The following is a 9568-nucleotide window of genomic DNA, read 5'->3' as shown; positions in this document are numbered from 1 at the left end:
CGCTGCTGAGATGAGCACTACTGTAGGATTGGCGTTAACAGAGGCTTTTCTTCCTGCTTTCTATTTTAGTGTACTTTTCCTTACTGTCCCCATGCACACATTCTTCTGATGTTGGCATTTGTTCCGGTTTTCCATTTTCCTGGGCAGTGTTGCCTGTGTCCTGCAGCACCCTGCAAAGCCCCAAGTCTGCCCCAGTAATACTGCATGGTCGTCATCTCAGTCTGGGACCAGATGTGGGAACCTCTCGGTGGAGCTCACAGGATTCATCTCTTCTTTGCACGTGGCAGGGGTTGCCCAGGGGCACCTTGGTGTCCTAGGATGGGACAGCCGCATCCTCCACCCAGGATGTCAATTAACAAAGCACACAATTATGTGGATTGATCCACACAAAGCGGGGGGGGGAATCTTCAGGACTTTGAAAATCTGACCTGGAGAGCTTTTGTGACAATTAGTCAAATGCTTGGTTGTGCTGGTGACCTTGTCTCAAGTCAGCCTGGTCTGGAATCAATGCATTGTCTCATTAGCGTGGAGACCAGCTGGGGAGTTCCTGGGCCACCCAGGGAATGAACTACGTTCGTCCACTGGGTGCCCAACATGTAGCCAGCTACACTGCGGTTTTAACTATAGGATAAAGTTGACTTTCATCCTTGTATCTCACAACTTAATTTCCGTAGCTTTTGCCACAATACTAGGGTGCAGTGCTCATTATTGACAGTAAGTCATAGTGGGTCCGCGTGGCTGGAAGCCAGTGTCCACCCCCCTTTGGTGAGGCAGTGCACCAGGACTGTGCTCACAGGCTGGGCATTTGCATCAGGCTAGGGGGCACCTGGGGACAACACAGGGTCTCCTCTTAACTGGTGCCCAAGCCAGCATAGTTGGCAGGCTCCCACATGGCAGCAGTGTCCCTCAAGGTGGAGCAGCATCAGTGGGTGCCTTTGGCAGCACAGAAGGGACAGAGGAGCAGGTGCCATGGCCTGGGAAAGCACACAGTTTGGCCGCAGCACCTAGAGCTAGCACTGAGGCAGCCAACAAGCAACCTGATCAAGGGAGTGCCCAGCAGAGCTCCCTGAACTCTCCCCAGTGGAGTGCCATGAGTCCTTGGTGAGGTGAAAAGCACAGGCAGAAGCCTAGGTGTGCCTTTCATTGCCTGCAGGACCACCCAGTCAATGCTAGCAGGACTGCCTTCTTCCCCTGGCAGCTCAGCATCCTCGTGGGAAGGGGCTGTCCCTTTACCTGCCCTCTAGGCCCTTGAGGGCGCAGGTCCCTCCACCTCTTTGCAAAACCTTCGGAAACCTGGTGAGACCAGGACTGAGGCATCTGCCACCACACAGGCAACAAATTGCTGCTTTGGTGACTACTTACCCAGTTCTGCCTGCTCCCTGACTCACACATAACATCACTGCAGGGCATCACATTGTCTGCCTCTGGTATAGGTACATATGTGAAGGCACCGAGTGCCTGCCATAGCAGAAGCTGGAAATGAAGTCGCAGCCCAAACAGAAGCCGAAGTGGTGCCCAAGCAGGACCTGGAGCCAAAGTTACAACCTGAGATGGGGCTAGAGCCAGAGTCACAGTAGCAGCCTGTAAAGGAGCCAGAGCCGAAGTAGTGGTCCAAGATGGGGCTGAAGAAGTGGCCTGTGTAAGGGCCCAAGCCAAGTGACCACTCAAGCAGGAGCTGAAGCCAAAGTCATGGCCCAAGGTGATGCCAGAGCTGAAGTAGCAGCCTGAGCAAGAGCTAGAGGCAAAGTCTGCCTGGAGGCAAATTAAGAGCCTGAGACATGGCTGGAGGCAAAATAATGCCCAAATGAGGACCGGAGCCAAAGATAAGACCCAGTCAGGGGCAGGAGCCAAAGTTTCACCCCGAGCATTGTTCAGAGCCAAAGTCACAGCTGAAGATGGGGCTGGAGCCCAAATAGCAACCTGAGGTGGGATCAGAGCCAAAATTGCTGCCCAAGGTGGGGCAGGAGCTGACATCTCAACCCACTATCTTGACAAAGTTGAGGCTTGATTTGGCACCAGTGCCAAAGCTGCAGCCTGAGCATGAGCCAGAGCCCAAGTTGCTGCCTGATACCGGTCAGGACCCAAAGTCACAGCCCAAGATAGCAGCAGAGCAGAAGTCAAGGGCCAAGCAGGAGCCGGAGTAGTCATGAGAGCCCAAGCAGAGGCTGGAGCTGAAGTCACAGCCCAATATCAGGCTGGAGACGATGTTGCAGACATGGATGTGGCCAGAGCTGAAGTCACAGCCCAGTACGGGGCTGGGAGCTAAGTGGCAACCCAACATCAGGCCAGAGCAAAAGTCATGGCTCAAGATGGGGCTGGAGCCAAAGTCGCTGCCCAGATTAGGGGCCAGAACTGCAGTAGCCTCCCGAGCAGAAGCCTGGAGCCAAAGTAACAGCCCAATGCCTGACTGCAGCCAAAGTAGCAGCCCAAGATGGCACCAGAGCTGAAGTTGCAGCCCCAGATGGGGATGGAGCCGAAGTGGCAACCTGAGATGGGGGATGGACCTGAAATCGCAAGCTGAAATTAGGACAGCACTGAAGTGGAAGTCCAAGCAGGGCTGGAGCCAAAAGCAGGGCTCACGATTGGGCACAGAGACAAAGTCGCAGCCCAAGGCCAGTCCAGAGCTGAAATCACTGCCCAAGGTGGGGCTGGAGTTGAAATCACAGCCCAATATTAGGCTGGAGCTAAGTTGTGACCCGAGATAGATAGGTCTGGAGCCCAAGGAGCAGCCTGAGATGGGGCTGGAGTCAAAGTAATAGCCTGAACAGGGACCAAAGTCACAGCCCAAATAGTGGCCAGAGCTGCAGTAGCCACCTGAGCATGGACCAGAGCTGAATTTGGGTTGGAGGTGAGTAGCAGAAGCTGACGTCACAGTGCCATACAGGGCTGGAGCTGAAGTCATGCCCTGAGTATGGGGCGGAAGCAAATTTGTGACCCAAGGAGGGGCCAGAGCTGAAGTTATGACCTGAGATTGGAACAGAGCTGAGGTGGCAGCCTGAGCCAGGGCCGGAGCAGAGACCATGGCCCAAGATTGGGCTGGAGCCAAAGTCACAGCCTGAGATGGGTTTGCAGCCAAAGTAGCGGCACAGATGGATAGAGGATGGAACTGAAACCAGAGCTGAAACAGGGGCCAGAGCCAAAGTTGCAGTCTGAGATGGGGCTGGAGTAGATGTCATGGTCAGAGCAGGGATCGGAGCCAAAATTGCGGCCCAAGATGGGGCTAGAACCTAATTTACAGCCTGATATTGGGCTGGAGCTGAAGTTGCAAATTGACGCAGGGGTTGAAGCCAAATTTGCAGATGAAGACAGGGCCAGAGACAAAATTGTGGCCCAAGATTGGGCCAGAGCCTAAGTCACTGTTCAAGATGGGGCAGGAGCTGAAGTCACAGCCCAATATCAAGCTGGGGACAAAGTCGTGACCAGAGATGGGGCCGGAATCAAAGTTGTGGCTCAAGATAGGGCCTGGAGCTGAAATCATTGCCAAAGATGGGGCTGGAGCCATGGTGGTGGCCCAAAGTGGCTCCAGATCTTCATTCAGCCTGCAGAGAGGTCAGAGCTGAAGTAACAGCCCAAGGTGGGCCCAGAGCCAAAATTGCAGCCCAGTCAGGAGGCAGAGCTGGAGTCATGGCCCGATATCAGCCTGGAGCTGAAGTTGTGGCCAAAGCAGGGGGCCAGAGCTGCAGTCAAGGCCAAAGCAGGGGGCCAGAGCTGCAGTCAAGGCCAAAGCAGGGGGCCAGAGCTGAACTCACAGCATGATACACAGCCAGAGCCAAAGTTGTGACCAACACTGGGCCAGAGCCCAAGTATCAGCCCGAGTTAGGGCTGGAGCAAAAGCTGCAGACCAAGATGGGGCCAAGCCGAAATTGCAGGCCAGTATTGGGCTGCAGCTGAAGTTATGGCCTGAGCAGGGGCCAGAGTCAAAATCATGGCCCAAGATGGGGCAAGAACCGCAGTCATAGCCTGACACAGTGCTGGAGCCAAAGTCATGGCCTGGCATCAGGCAGGATCCGAAGTCTCAGCCCAAGATGAGGCCAGAGCTGAAATCATGGCCTGAGCAATGGCTGGAGCCAAGGCAATGGCCGAAAATGGGGCCAGTCATAATAATGGCCTGAACAGGGACCAAAGCCAGTCATGGCTGAAGTTAGTGCCAGAGCTGAAGGTGCAGCCCAGATAGGGACTGGAGCCCCAATAGTCTCCCAAACAGGGCTGGAGCCAAAGCTGTGACCCCATAACAGGCCAAAACAGTGGCCCAAGGTGGGGCTGCAGCCAAAGTCAAAACACATTTTCTGATTGTATCCCCTTCAGGGTGTCAGCTTAGAGCATCGCGCTGCATTCATCCTTGTTCATCACTTACCGTCACCAAAAATAATAATTAGAGAATTGTAATTATCCCCTGGCAATTATCTGGCTATTTTGATGAAGATGATCTTCTTTAGTAGAAAGAATACGTCTTGATTTCATAAGCCTGCAGGGCAACATGTAGCATTAAGTTTGGTTTTGAGTTTGATGAATTGATTGGACAATCACAGAGGAGGGGACACAGGGGAGGATACACAGGCTTGCTTAGGAATGAAAGAAGAAAAAAAAAACCCAAATCTAATACAACATGGAAAGAGTGTCATAAGGAGACATAATTAAAGAAAGATTTCTAACTAACTGCTGCTCTGTCTGGCAAAATGGCCAGAAAGAGACTAAACCGCAACTGGAGGAGAACCTACCTCAGATAAATTCTCCAGCACTGTTTTAAAAAAGTTTTTCTTTTTAAGTTGTTTTTAAAAGGTACTGTTAAAAAAAAAAAAAAAAGTAGTCTGCAAAGCTGTTACTTTTTCTGTGCAGAATTGGTATAACTGAAAGCTGCTCAGTTCTTTGCAGGCGCCAGACGTGAGACATCCTCGTGATGTGGGGCAGCTCCGTGAGCGCCCAGAGAGCGCTTCGTCCTCAAAGGCGCAGCAGTGAACATGGATCTCTGGCCAGGAACCACAGGGGGTAATGGTGGTCGTGACAGTGCCCACCTCTGAAGTGAAGCCACGTTTCCCTAAACCTTGTTCATTACCGTAAAGAACTGTCCTACGTGGGAAGACAGAGATTCACACTGGGACATCTCCTGTGTCCCAGCTCTCTGAGAAAGCAGCACATGGATGGGCGTAGGGAGAAGGCAATGGGTGCTCTTGGCAGTATCTCATTTGCAACCTCTGGGCTTCAGCATCCCCTAGGAGCAACTCATGAACTGTGTGGCAATATTGCTGTGTTAGGCGGCTTCATGCTGAGCAGCTGAAGGGTCAGGCTGCTGCCAAACACAGTTTCGATAATGTTGGTTCACCAATGGGCTAAATCCAGGTTTAGCATACTTAGTACCAAGTTACGTGTGCCATGGCTTCCTGACACGTGTGATCTCATGTTGCTCAGACATGCTACAGTTTTTGAGTCGACTCCATTGGCAGACTGACTCATTACAGAATCAGTCTGTGTCCTCCTCCTTTTAATCTCATGCTGAATCAAGGATCTTACGTTCTCTTGCAATCAGAATAAAGTCATAAAACTGACATCATTTCCACTTGAGATGCCGTGTTGGATCCATCTGAAATGCAGTTGTGATCCTACACCTAATCCGAAGCAAAACTTTACTGCTGGGTGGTTAGTAGTGGAACGGATCCAGTACTGGTAACTTCAGAGCGCTGTCTGGGCAGCCCTTCTGCAGTAAAGCAGGCGTGGAGAGACAGCATGGGCTCCTCGCAAACTGCATTTACCTGGCCCTTGTGCCTACTGACGTCTTCCCAAATGGGGTCTCAAAGCAGATGGAGACAAGATGCAGATCCACCGTTAGGCTCTAAATACACAAGCTGCAAGTTTACCACACTCTTTTTTTTTTTTATTATTTCGTATCGATTTGCCCATAAATGCCAAAAGAGTTGCCAGAGAGCTCATAAGCATGTGGAGCTGAGAGAACATGAGAGAAGTTGGAGACGAGAAGTAACGCTGTACTTGCCCTTCATGCTTAATAGGCTCTGCGGTAAGCGGTGCAAAGTGCCCTCAGCTGGCACCAACTAGCACTTCCCACCAGCGCATTTGCACCGACAGCGCTGCTCTTTATCCAGGCACTCCATGAGAGCCGACTCAGAGTACCTTTCCCCCAAAAGCAGGAGTCTGCACACAGCTACGGCATTCAGCCACCTCCCAGATGTGGCAGCCGTGTTTCGATGCGGAAGGAGACACTTCGGAAGAATTTTAGTGGGGGAAGGGAAATTTCTCAGCCTTGGCTGACTGATGGCTAATGCTTCGGTTCGCCAAATACCTGCATTTAATTTTTATCCTGGATTAGATAAACCAGGAAAATAAAGATAATGTACTATAATTTTGTATAAGGAGTACTCCAAGTTCTGCCTAATGTCACTAACAGTGTATTTTACATTTTTTGATTGTTGTGCAGTAGTCCTGTATTTAAGCAGAGCTGCATATATCTGCATAGTATGTACCCGTATACAGCCAATCTGCTTTTGAAAAAGAAAGTAAAACTGCCAATGCACAAGCAGCACTTAAACTACAGCTGCACAGTTTACTCCGAGTACAGTTTTACCGCAAACAGGCACTTTATTTCTTCTGTGTTACTGTCAGACGGCGATTTTAGCGTACCTGATACCGTTCTCCTGACAGAGCATAATTTTACAGTAGATGAAAGTGCCTGTTTCCCCTAGCATGTGGCTGGAGCTAGCATGCATATTTTCTTATCTATGGGCATAGTATCAGCAGAATATACAGCATAATTTAAAAAGGGGAGGGGGCCTGCATGTTGAGCAGCTAATGTAGTTATCGCTCAGCCATACGGCTTTTAACACACACCAGTGCACCTCTCGTTGAGAAGCTGTGACACCTGATATTGCACCAGCGACTACCCAAAACAAATACAGTTAAACTTTCAAGTAACTATCAGCACCTTGGATCTGCAGAGCGAAGGGGGCCAAACGAACCAGACTGACTTTGCAGTCAGTCACTCAGGCTTTACTTGTTAGGCCTTTCCTGACAAAAGGTTAGTGAAAGTCACCAGCCCATCAGCTTTTTCCCTGAGAGCTATAAAGTTTGCAGCTGTAGGCAAATTTTATAGCACTTACAATCCTAACCCCATTGTCAGGAAAGAACTAGCTCCTATACATTTTGCCGTTGCCATAAACCCTGCTGAACAGCCATGCAAGCACATTCGTGCTTTTATATTTGACTTATATGGCTTCTTCGCCAAGTGAAGCCAAGTAGGGCAAAATTGGCTCAGCTTATGAAACATTCACAGCATTGTAACACAATTATGGGTGTATGCATAGACACAGGGACTTGTAACAAACTGGAACGTTCTCACTGCTTTGAGATGAAAAGTGTTTCTTGCCTTTTTCCTCTAAGAGTTTCTTGCTGCCCAGGGTTAAATGTAGGTCAAGCTGTCTGAGCCCGTGTCTGTGGCACACAGAGTGGGATTAAACCAGAATTTTCCACTCAACTCAACTGTCAATCACTGTAATGTCTGCAAATGTTAAATTAATCTGGAGTGATCTGGTGTTGGCATTGAAGGGAGCTTTTGGGGCTCAAGGATGGCATTTTGGCCTCCATGAAAAAGATGCCCTCTTTCTCTGGACGAGGGATGGCTGTGTTCTGGCTGCTTGCTTAAACGCCTGCAATGGTCAGCCAAACACAGAAAAATAGCTCTGCACGAGACAGCGGTACGTGCGTGCTAGAAGTGAGCGGGGAGAAACTACGCCTCGCAGGTGGAGGGACTGAGAACAGTGGCGACGGGAAGGTTATATTCCCAGCACCGCCACAGACTGCGCTGAGACCTGCCATGTCCTTCTTAATGCACGTTTCCTCATCTTTAAAATAGTATTAGCACCTTTCTGCTGCTGTTCTGCAATGCGCTTCATAGTGGAAACCATTAAAAGGTACAAAATATTTTACAGTAAGCATCTTCTGGTTTACATGTTAGTCCCTTTTTCAGGGAGAGCAAGCCTTCAACATGCCCCCCTCTAGCCGTAGTTAGTACGTCCACTGGCATCCCAGCCAAACTGCCTTCAGCTTAGCATGTGATGGACACCACTGGGACCGATCATACAGTCCTGCCAACTTAAATAACATACTAAGGGCAACTCGGAACACCTAAGGTAAGCAGAAATAGGCAGTTAAATAGCAGCAAGTACAGCACATAGTTTCTCCCATATGGTTTGAAACATTCTGGGGACAAGTGATGTTACTGACTATAAAGGATACTGAGAAACTCAGCTCAGCAGTTTTACCACATGTAAAGAATTCGGTATCTCAGCTCTAATCCCCTTTCTCAGGAGCAATCACTTGGCAGTCAATCTGGAAAAAAAAAAATGTAGAAAACAAACAAACAAAAAAATCGTGCAATTTTTTATCCTAATCAGTGCTAGACTTCGGTAAAAGTGGCACAATGCAAACTGCACAAAAGCAGGGCATCGCCGCAGTAGAAGTGAGCTATTAGAATAGGATTCAGCAGTAAGGTTTTTAAAATGTGCATTTTAATTAGGACTCATTTAAAGCACAACTGATCAAAACAGTGATAACAAGAGAAGCCTAATTAATTTTTGTCTAAGTAACGAAGCCTCATTACAGACGGGTCTTTGGAAGAAAAGGGATGTTAAAAACAGGGTGTTTGTAATGAGACGCAATACTGCTGGGAGCCTGGAAGCCAGACCTAGAGGTTTCACAGGACTGCAGCAGCCACTGTATTAATCTTTTAACAGGAAAAAGTAACCCTACTGAGATAAGACATCCCATTTATAGCTGAGTTCTGAGTTGCAACCATTGGCAGAGATATTAAAACACAATCAAACAGAATGGCATATTATAAAACAAATATAAATAGAATTAAAACCAGATTAAGTAAAAGATCAAAGCAGGCATAAAAAAAAAAAGCGGTTTCCAGGGAGTTCAGGGTTCAGACAGTAGAGGAGGAGCAGAAGCTTGGAGATTTGCAGCACTTCTAAGCACTAAGGAACTAGCGATTTTCTAAGTACTAAAGAATTAAAATGCTGTAGATGGAGGACAGCTAACTCAGGGTGGTTAGAGGAAAAGAAAATGGTTACTTTTGAACCAAAAATAAGTATTGCAACATTTAAGGAACCAAGCCATTTGGAAAGAACAGCAGCAAAGGGAACACCCCGGGGTTCCTATCTGAGGATAAAGGCGGCTCCGTAAGCAGGGTGTCAGAAACGGGCTGGGACTGTGGCTCCCGCAGCAGAGCTCTCTCTCTTGAAAAGACCTGCGAGAAAGCCACAGGTTTGAAGTACTACCTTCCTCTAAGCATCGCATCTCAACAACAGAGAGATCAAGCTCCAGCAAGCACAGGCACAGGTATAAAGTATAATACAAGAGAATGATTTCATTAATAATCATGCTAAATACTTTTATACCTAAACAGAAATTAACTGCTCTGTAAAAAAAAATCTTTCCTAGTTTTGTTAAGCTTTAGTATAGCAAAGTGACAGGTACCAGCCATGGATAGTTTGATCTACCTTGCAAAGATCTGTATTACCAAAGACGAGTGTCTTTCACGGGACCCTTTTGTCTAGTT

This window comes from Aptenodytes patagonicus, chromosome 2 (assembly GCF_965638725.1).
Source record: "Aptenodytes patagonicus chromosome 2, bAptPat1.pri.cur, whole genome shotgun sequence".
Classification (NCBI taxonomy): domain Eukaryota; kingdom Metazoa; phylum Chordata; class Aves; order Sphenisciformes; family Spheniscidae; genus Aptenodytes; species Aptenodytes patagonicus.
Note: the sequence above shows the minus strand (reverse complement) of the source record.